This window comes from Podarcis pityusensis (genome assembly GCF_964106645.2).
Source record: "Podarcis pityusensis genome assembly, chromosome: 7".
Taxonomy (NCBI): Eukaryota; Metazoa; Chordata; class Lepidosauria; order Squamata; family Lacertidae; genus Podarcis; species Podarcis pityusensis.
Genome location: NC_138031.1, coordinates 56237943 through 56248624, shown reverse-complemented (window position 1 = coordinate 56248624; position 10682 = coordinate 56237943). Strand labels below are relative to the sequence as shown.

At 42.1% G+C, this 10682-nt stretch overlaps 1 protein-coding gene across 1 annotated transcript in view; it reads left to right on the top strand.

Moving 5' to 3' along the window:
• Positions 1-6983: 6983 nt before the first annotated feature.
• The window catches only part of ZNF516 (zinc finger protein 516), a 110963-nt gene continuing 107264 nt past the window's right edge, over positions 6984-10682 (top strand). The window contains exon 1 of the mRNA XM_081014123.1: positions 6984-7318. The gene's annotated coding sequence lies outside the window, so the exon portion shown is untranslated. The remainder of the gene's footprint in view (positions 7319-10682) is intronic.

The window sequence follows — 10682 nt, the reverse complement described above, 5'->3', positions numbered from 1 at the left end:
AGGGCAGAAAGATGTGCCCAGGTCGGAGGAAATCTGCATTTCCCTTGGAGGCTTCGCAATTGTTAATCATGCTCAGAATGGTCAGGGAAGTGCCGTAGCTCAGCTGTTTTTCAGCAAATGCTTTGAATGTAAACTGCCCCATGTTAAATCCCTGGCATCTCCAGCTAAATAGTCTGGTAGTATGCAATAGAAATCCCAGTGAACCCACTGCCAATTAGGCCCCATTTGTATGTATTTGAAGCAGTCTCATACCATTTTAAACAGGAACTGCTTTCCGCAAAGGATTCTGGAAACTGTAGTTTAAGAGAGCTGAGCCCTGTTGGAAGGCCCCTATACTCCTCACAGAGCTACAGTTCCCAAAGTGGTTTAACAATCTTTCCCTCTTCCTGGGGAACTCTGGGAACTGTAGCTCTATGAGGGGAAGGCATGGCCACACAGTGGCATGATACAGTGGCACCTCAGGTTACAGACGCTTCAGGTTACAGACTCTGCTAACCCAGAAATAGTGCCTCGGGTTAAGAACTTGGCTTCAGGGTGAGAACAGAAATCGGGCGGCGGCGGCAGGAGGCCCCATTAGCTAAAGTGGTACTTCAGGTTAAGAACAGTTTCAGGTTAAGAACGGACCTCCAGAATGAATTAAGTTCTTAACCCGAGGTACCACTGTACTACTTTTAATGTAGAGTGCAGAAGCACTTGAGTAGACAATATTGGGCCAGCACCAGACTCGGTATAAGGCGACCTCAAAGGACGGTGTGCAGAATTATTCCAACCTTGCGCAGCAAATAAAATGTGCTGGAGGAAGGCCCTGTTTTTAAGTTCACTCTTGACATTGCAAAAACATCGCATCGAGCATTTATTTGTCTTTTTTTGTACAGTGAACCTTGCGTAAAGTGGATCCATGGGCCAATCTCAGGCTGCCAGGCAATTAGTATATTAGAGTTCAACAGTTAACCGTCCATGTGAAAGGAAAATAAACAGTTGGCCAAAATGTGCCATGAGAAAGTTAGGATATGTTTCAGGGTAGAACTCTTTATTGAATTTGTCTCTCTTTAAAAATCATTCTATTTGGCGGCTTCATTCTTATTGCTAAGGGTGTGATCGACCACATATGTGGCATTCTATAGGAATTGTTTTGAAACCAGCTGCTGCTGAGATTCTTTCAGCTGAGGCTGAAATTAAGAACAGGTTTCATAGGTTTTCTACCCGCTGTGAATCCATGATGTAGTATATAAAAGCGCATATGGCTAAGAATGTTTGACTTCTACAGTAACTTTTTTAAAAACTTCCATATGTAATGATTTTTATAAAGCAATATTTATTCTATAACCATTCATTTTATTCTATTGTATAATAGGACTCTTGGATTATTGGGTAGATTCATCATGGAAGGGCTTTTGATCCAGTGGACATCTCTGCTAACATGAAGGACAGGGCAGACATTTATGTATTTGTATATTAGCTCCTCCAGAAAATCAGCTCCAGAGTGTTGCAGAATCCTTCAGAACAGAATGGAAAGGTGTAATTGGTGAAGCATCTTCCCTCCCCTTCTGTTAGCAGAGGCATCCAGTGGATCAAAAGCACTTTCATGAATGCAAGGCCACCAGTGGAATTCCCTTCATGAAATAGTCTTTTGGTTTTACGTTTAACCAAGTGCAGAGAAAAATGCCCTTGTGTTTCTCTCTGTCTGTGTCCCCCACATTTTATGATGCACTTAAATTTCAACCATCTCCTAGCACAGTAGTAGGGGACCTCAGACTTGAGAGCGGAATGCAGCCCTCTGGATTTCTGTTGACCCTTGGCCCTGCCCACCACTGGCACATGCCCCTCAGAAAGTTGCATTAAAGCTGACTTATGTGCACTCCACTGACATAGACAGGATTCGGGAATGTAACCCCTGCACAAATCGGTCATTGCCTGTAATTATCTTCAGGGCTGCATTACCTTATATACCCTGGCCTGGTTGCTGTGTTCCTCAGGAGAGACACTTCTCAGCTGTGCTGCAGAGTCATGGTCCACTTTTTATCTATAAAAACAAAACAAAACAAAACAAAACAAAACAGGACTTTTAGTGCTGTGGCACCTGCGCTCTGGGAAGCACTCCTAGTAACAGGCAGGCACCTACTGAATGGGCATTTAGCTGCCTGCATTTGCCTACTCAGGCTTTCCTGAGGGATAATTCGTTCATTTGTTGTCACTAGTTGTTTTTATTAGTGTGATGTTATTGTTGATTTTACGATGTTCACCACCTTGGTTGTTTTATGTTTGGAGGAGAGAAATATTTGCAAATAAATAAAATGTATAATATATAAATAAAGGAAATCACAACTGAACAGTTTTTTAAAACTGAAAGAGGAAAGGAGAAAGAAGTTACAGAAAAACTCCTTATATTAAAGTTATGTTAAAGCATCCTTCAGGAACTTTGTTAAAATAACCATCAACTTGGCCAGAAAGGAAAGGTGTGTGAGAGACAATTTAAGCAGTGAAGCATTTGAAGGGGAAATGAAGTATTCATTATGTCTACATTCACTTGATTATTTCTGCTATCAGGCAAAATTTAGCCCCATCTGAATAATAACAGCATGCCAGAGTCCTCTTCTTCTGCAAATTCTCTTTAAGGCAGTAAGACATCCTATCTAATGGAAACACTACCAGGATATAAGGCTCTTTATAAACTCCTGAAATACTATCTTGTTGCCAGAAGCAAGAGTTGCATAACAGGCTGGAAATCTAACAAGGTTAAAAACGTACTTCATATTTTCCCCCAATGGAAAGAAAAGGCATTGTTTCGCATTGGCTGGATTTATGCTTGACAAGGCACAACAGCTTGACCCTAGAGCTTGTAGTCGCATGGAACATCAGTATGTAAAACGATGCTGGACAAAAATGAAGGGATTGCCCTTATGCTCACTTTAGAATAGTTCTGGCACCTCATAGCTACAAAAGAATGTTCAGATTTTTGTGGCACAGACAGTGTTGAGTAAGAGGCTTCTTTGTAGCAGAGTAAAATTCATCTTGCTGACAGCTGTGAGCATTACTTCTTGAGCAGACTTTTAGCCAGCTTTATGCACAAACGGACTGGAATTCGCATGTGTAGGTTGTATCAAAACCACCATTCTTGTGGCAATTAAACTTTGCATGTGACAGTGGTGTTGTCTGTGTTTTATAGCTGTAAACTGCAGATGCTATTTTTATCCATTGCTAAGTATTTTGAATGGAGTATTTCAGTCCCAGAATGGGGAACAGTGAAATAAAGTAGTAATAATAAGTATATACCAATGGGAAAGAAAATATACAAAGATTACATTTATAAAAAAATTGGACATTTCTAAAGATATTTGCTCTCTGCAAAGTTGCAGTTGCAATCTTATGCACACTTACTTGGGAGTAAGTATTGTGCTTCAAAGGCCTTAATATTGTTTAGCTGTACTTATGTCTGTATTCAAATTCTTACTCGGGACAAGGGAAGGAGTCAAATTTTTCAGTATTAACTAACATCCTGTTACCTAGCATGGAAACTAAAACAAATGCATGTTCTAGATATGCCTCATGGAACACACATGTGCCATGGGTGAAATTACAGTTTGTTTCCCAGCCTTTGAAAATGTTTCACGTGGCCTTTCCTTCCTACCCCCAGTGCTTCTCAGGACCTTTTCTTATCTAAGCTTCCACCAATCAGTCTTAAGAATGAGTGATACAGCACAGAGTCTCATCAAAATGCCATTTTCCTCAGCTTGAGAAAGCCTACTTCCAAATGCTGAGCAAATAATTTATTTGACTCTGGCAAAAGTAAATAAATGTTTTCCTGTTCCTTGTACTCCATTAGACAGAATTATTACACATAGCAAACTATAAATAGCAAAATATGTATTGAACTATTAATATCCCTGACATTCTCATACAGTATTGTATTGTAATTTAACAAAATAATTTCAAATTGGAGTACTTCTGTAAGATTTCATTGAGACACAGAATAGAAAACAAAGCACCTTTAAAAGAGATTGATCAAATTGGAAACTGGGATGTTTATCATTTATTTATTTGTTCTCATGTAACACAATATTATTCCTATTAGAATATTATTCTCTGAACCAAGAAACAGTACAATCCATTGGAAGATGACGATGAAGAACATCTATAGATTGAAATTATTTGGATCAACTAGCTCTCTGCTACTCTGTAGAAAACAGCTTACAGTGTGATTCTAACACCATGCAGAAGTAAATCCTGATGATTTCAGTGGAATTTACTGTCAAAGAAGAGTATATAAGAGGGCAGCCACCTTAATGGCAATTTAATTAAAATGTGTTTCTCTTTCTCAGTTTTATTTGATCACAAACCCTGTTCACCTCTCTACAAAATTTAAGGCCCAACTAGGTAGCCCTTTCTAAGATGTTTATTCCTTTTACCGCATAAGGATGAACTCTGTGAAAAGCATTTTTGAAGGACCACATAATGGCATAGAAAGCTTAACTCCAAACATTCACCTGACATTTGCATCAATGCCAGCCATGTTGTTGAGCCATCATGGCTTATGCTGTCGAGCTGTTCCCGCTTTTTGTGAACACAGCGTCTAAAGTAATTAGTGCTTGACACAACACGGCTCACAAATGAAAGAGATGGGTCATGACATTCTTGCAACGTGGAGAAGTTTAGGCATCCTGTCCAATTTTCACTCCAGTAACTTGTCACTTTTCCCCACTTGGAAAATTATTAGCCTCATATTATAGCTTTAAATGCTGCCTAGCAAATCTGGCTTACAATGGATGCTTTAAAAGTCTGCACCAATAAATGCTCTTCTATTGTGTGCACTATAATGGTTAGAAAATTTGCACAGCATATTGTCGCTTGTATAGGATTTTATAGAGTGAAATCGTATTCCTGATTTTCACCTGGTACAAAGCAGAAATTACTGAAGTGTGCATATGATGAAGAGAATAAACTGCTGTAGTCTGTGTTTTGAAAAGGACATGCAAGAATGATGAAAATGCAAAACGCAACCTTTTGAGTACAGATTAACTCTTTTTTCTTTTTAAAGGAAAATAAAATATTGATATGATATACCGGTCTCAAGCTGCTGTCAAAAATCACTGAAAGGGGCTATGTATACACTGAAGTATGAGTCTGTGGTATGGAATGAATCGAGAATGCCCCAAAACGTATCTCACTCAGGCATTCATGCTGAAACCAGCAACAATTGTCAATGACCTTTAACATGTTTGCTATTCAAATTAGCGCAGATCATCAATTGTACACAGCGTACATAGTTATGTTTTTGTGTGTTCTTCATTACAAACTTTCCCTCCATTTTCTTCTCCCCTTTTTTTGATCTCCAAGTGTTCCCTGACTCCAAGTATTTATATTTATGAGTTCAATTTGCCACCGACAGCGTGCATGCACGCCCCTCCCCCAGCGACTCTGCTTGCTGCCGGGGTAGATTCTGTCGCAAATGGGAAGAAGCTGGAGAGGGCTTATGCTGAGGCTTCCAACGTTATGTGCATCAAATACCACAGCACTAGGTAACCGTTTAAACTGAAGCAGAGGCATCCTTGATTGTCTGGCTTGCAAAGAACCACACTGAAGAGATTTGGACAGCATGTTCCTTTTAAGTGCTTAGTAATCATTGTTGGGCAGGGAGGAGGGTGGAGGAGGGTGAATATGCAATGGAAGGAAAATGGAAAGATCGAATCAACACTCCTCAAAAATTTCGCCTTTGCCAGTTATCACACACTACAGTATTAGGCAAAGACTAAAACAAAGCTCCAGTCTTACCCCCAACACACCCAGCATCTAGCACCACAATTCAGCCAATTAATTTGAGGCTCCCAATCTCAGACAACATATATCAGCTGCATGTTTGGGCGACTGAAGTGAGCTTTAGGAAGCATCCTGGAAAATATGAGATAAACTTTGGTGCTTATCTTTTTTTTAAAAAAGGTATATGGCAAATGGATTTATTCTGAGAAGTTCCAACTCTTTCCACTGTTAGTTAGCAGTATTGTCTTCTTCTTAAAGCCTCTTGTTTAAAAGAAAGTGGGGGGGGGGGGAGCAGGAGTAAGCCACTTCAGATATTATGACTCCTCTCAATGGGTAACATGTTTGCTTAGGGAATTCCATTGCCAAACATATTGGATAGTATCCAACCGAGGCATACTCAGAGTAGACCCATTGAGATCAATGGACTTAAGTGAGTCATGATTTTAAATGAATCATGTCCATTGCTTTCAATTGGTCTACTCTACCTTGTTGACTACCATCACATGATACAAGCACACACTTATTTGTCCTGTATATGCACACTGTGGTTGATATGTTTTGGACAACACCCAATGATACAGTCGTGTTTATTTAAAAAGCTGTGATGCAAACTGAGTTCATAGTTGATAAATGTCTCATTCTGACACTAAACAATGTATACCTTTAAGAAGGAGCAAACATGTGTGCATAGCTTTCTCTTTCAGCTTCCAGTACATTGCCACATGAGATTACTGTACATATATAATTTGTGTGTGGGTATTCTAGTAGTACAGCATGTACCTGTGATGAAGTCAATGCACCCAGAAAAGTCACACGTAGCAAATGTCAAACCTAGATTTCATGTAGAAGTTGCCTGTAGCAGACGTCTCTGAATTAAACAATAACAGCAACAATTTAACAAGAAGAAAACGGGCAACCCTATAATATGCAATAATGTTTTTATTTCAAAGTTGAGATACCAGCACCATGATATCTATCGCGAGAAAGTGGAAATTATACAAAATTGCATACTTAGTATGTGAATATATAGTTTTCTGTAATCCCCATCTATGTAGTCATTTGGCTGAAGCAGAGATGAATAACAGATCTGCTAATGAATCAGTCCTGTTAGTGGAATAATTGTTTTTTATGTGACTTGCTTTTGGCTATCTAGACTTTCCCCGCATAATACAAGAACTTTGTGCTGATGAGACAATAGTAGACAGTGTGTGCATTTAATATAGAACAGACCATTCGCCCGGCTGGGGGAAGACGTCAACCTATACGCTGCGAGGAAAAAGACCAGGAAAAGGAGAGGGGGATTCCTCCCGTCGCCCTCCATCCCAGAGCCCTCAAGGGATTCCCAGATGGGCTAAAGGGCGGCGGAAAGTTTGAAGCCGGAGGACCCCTTGCCCAGGGCTTGGCACCGAGGGGTGTAGAGACGCCCCCCTCGCTGCTCGCCGGAGTGGAGCTGGCGCAGTGAATCATGTGCAGTTCTTTCCTTATTGCCTTCAGCGCATGGTTTCACCTTCAGGTTTCTTGTTTGTCTGTGTCCTCCAAATCGCTTCACCTCAACTGCAAGAAGGTAAGGGGATCGGGAAGAGATTGTTAAGCCATTCTTTCTCTCCACTCCCTCCCTCCCTCCCTCTTTCTTTCTTTCTTTTTCTTTCTTAAGTGCTGAGGAAGAAGATGGGAGGGGATCAGAAAGAGGGGGAAAGAGGAGGAGAGAGATGAGAATATTCTTAATACGCCCGTGGGAAAAACTTCGCGTTTCCAATTAATAGTTAATCTCGCTCGGTAATTGAAGGGACTTTTTACAGAAACGATAACTTTGGGCTCTTTGAAAGGGGTGGCGGGGTGGGGTGGGGAGAGGGAGGAGGAGGAGAAAGATGATTTTTTATTTATTTTTTGCTGGGGCTGAATGGATTGTCGCTATATGTTATTTTTTTTAACTGTGAACATTTGGACTTTGTACAGAGGGGGGTGGGGAGGAGATCTCGCATGCAAGAAAGAAATCTGCCTCTTTTTAAAAAATGAAATGTTTGCGGGCTGCGGGAGGGAGGCGATGCTTCTCCAGCTTGGGAACGAGCCACTTACATTATTAAGGGTATTTGCAGATTGGATTGATTTATTGCTTAGGGTGTGTGTGTGTGTGTCCTCTTCCCCTCGCCACTTCCCTCTCCCCCCCCCCCCAAACCACTCCTGATCCTTTCCCATCAGCTGAATTAAAAGGAATAGTTTATCCTGGAAAGTTGAGGGCTGTAAATTAGGTGGAGAGAAAGGGAGTCCTTGGAGGGCAATCCCGGAGATGAGTCCTGCCCATTGGATATACCGGGAAGGGGGGGGGGGTGGAGAGAGATGAGAGGACTGGTGTGGGGGGGGGGAGAAGAGAAGAGAAATAATGCAGACATTTTGTCCTATGAAACCCTCCTCTTCCTCCTCCTCCTCCTCCTCCTCCTCCTCTGCCCCTCCCATCTCCACCCAGAATTAGCATAATACTTGCAACCGTCATTTGAATCAAGCTGTTTCGACAAGTTGAGGAAACTTTAGAGGGGTCGGAGTTGAGCTGCAAGAAGTCTCAGGGCGCAGGAGGCGTTTCTCCTCCAGGTTAAGGTGACAGGGAGATGGTCCCAATTTTGTGCTCTGGCTTTCGGGTCGCTTGCCCTCTGCAGCTGCAGCGCTCTAGAAAATGCTGCCCACTTCCCCGCGGCAAAGATCTTGCTCCAGAAGCGCTGAAAAACTCCCAGCAGTAGACCAGGACGCTCTGGAAAATGTGTATTGGGTGGATCTAAGATCTGGCAAATTCAGGCAGCCCCCCCCCCCCCAGCTTGGAATCTAGATGTAGACGGATTGCTGTTGTTGTTTCTAGACCATTTCTGGAGATCTATTAATGCGTGGTCTTTATCTAATCCAGATGTAGCCCCCTGCCCCCACCTCTCTCAATCCCCATTCAGTGCCTTATTGTTGGTTTACACTGTGTGTGTGTGTGTGTGTGTGTGTGTGTGTGTGTGTGTAAAAAGCGATCTGTGTAACCTGTGGAATTTGAAATGCAAATAAAAGCCCGTGGGAGTTGAGGCAGAACAAATCAGCATTTATAAAGTGGGAAAAGATTTCATGTCTTTGAAAGCATAGGGGGCGAATTCTCTCTTTCTCTCCCCCCTCCCCAATTCCATTAAAAAAAGAAACCACCGGAGTATTGAACAGTGACGTCAATTCGTCCCTTTTCTAATGTGTGTGTGTGTATGTTGTTGTTGTTCTTGTTGTTAATGTCTAAAAAGCGGGCATGCGAAGTGCTTACAGGAAAACAGATTACAAGATTAACATCTGTTAACATGATCGTTTATCTCCAGCCAAAAATAGGTCAGTCCTTTCTTAAGGAAGCTCGATTGGTTGGCGCATGATTAAATAATGAAATTAGACTAATGAGTTCGCAAATTAGACAAGAGTTGGGGGTGCTGTTATAATCCAACTGACTGACCTGCAAGAATAAAAATCATAATGGTAATGGTAATAATAGTAATGGATTCAGAGACTTTAGGAGATCAATGTAAGGTCAAAGCCTCTTTCAATGAAGTGACACAACTCCTCTCACCTCACCTCTGGGTCCCGTCCTCCTCCTCCTCCTCCTCCTCCTCCTCCTCCTCCCTTTTCTCTCTGCTTTACAGCTAATTGTGTGTTACAGACTCCAACTCTCTTTTTTTCCTTTCTCCACTGAGGTGATGCATTAATATTTTCCATCTCCAGTGCTTATGGTGAAGGAGACCAACTCCTCCATGGATAGGGATGTTTGTTGCTTCCTAAACAGTGGGGTGTTATTTTTGGGAGAGGTGGGGGGGAGGGGTTCACACAATGTGACACACAGTGGCAAAGAAGAATGGGAAACACCGATGCAAAGTAGCTCTGCTTCGCTTGACTCTGCCCTCCTGCAAAGATTGGCAGACCCACCGTCCAATCAGCAGCTCCAGCCCTCCTTACTGCCTTTGCATTGCAACTCCACATTACAGGCTCGGGAAAGCGGTGCTGTGCCCTTGCGTTTCTCTCTCCCCCTTTCTCTCTCTGTACGTGCATCTGTCTTTGTTGGGATATACGTCAGTATTGAGATAGGTAAATTAATACTTTCCCTCCCCCACCACCCCCGCCCATCTGCTGTGAACTAAAATCCAGTCCTTGGGACCAGAAACTCGAATAGTGAATAGAGAGTTATCGTTAAGGAGCTGGTTTTAAGTATCAAGTTGAGACCTGCTGAAGGCAAGGAAGTATAAAATGATCTATGGGTGTATTTGAACAATGTGGCAGACTCGCTTATCTGAAGGGAGAAAAAGGTGGAGTGCATCCAGAAATTCCACCCATTTCCAATCCAAGAATGATTATTGATATCACTTTAAAAGCCCATTGCTGTTAAAGACGGTTTTGTTGTTCTTTGGCCTTTAAGGTACTGCAGATTCACACCACCTCCGTAACATACTGTAATGGGTGTGTGTTTGTTTGATTTCTTCACGGTTTTCAAAGCAGAGAGCTGTGTAGCCAAATAATAATAATGAATCAGGCAGTGCCCTCTCGATTCTTTCTGCACCAAGTGGTGTGTTTTTTTAATGCTCAGAAATAATTTAAATTTAAAAGTCCGCTTTAGCAAATGTCAGATTTAACCATCGTGGCACAACAGCATGACTGTTAGGCAGCATACTTTGTGAATGCCACACCACACAATGAGCACATTCATGGAAGGAGCAATCCTATACTATGCTTCAATTATGTTAGGCTGTGGATCTGCAAGATACTCCCCCTACGCCCACCATGGCAGCAATGCCCATCCCACTTGCATACCTTGAGAGGTTTGGCCCTTTGGGGTCCAGGCAGTGGGGGGGGGGGAGAGGCCGCTGCCAGAGCCTATAAGCTCTTTGTCTCCTTTAGAGAACCCTCCTGAGTCAGATTTTTCTAGGGGGTTGGGG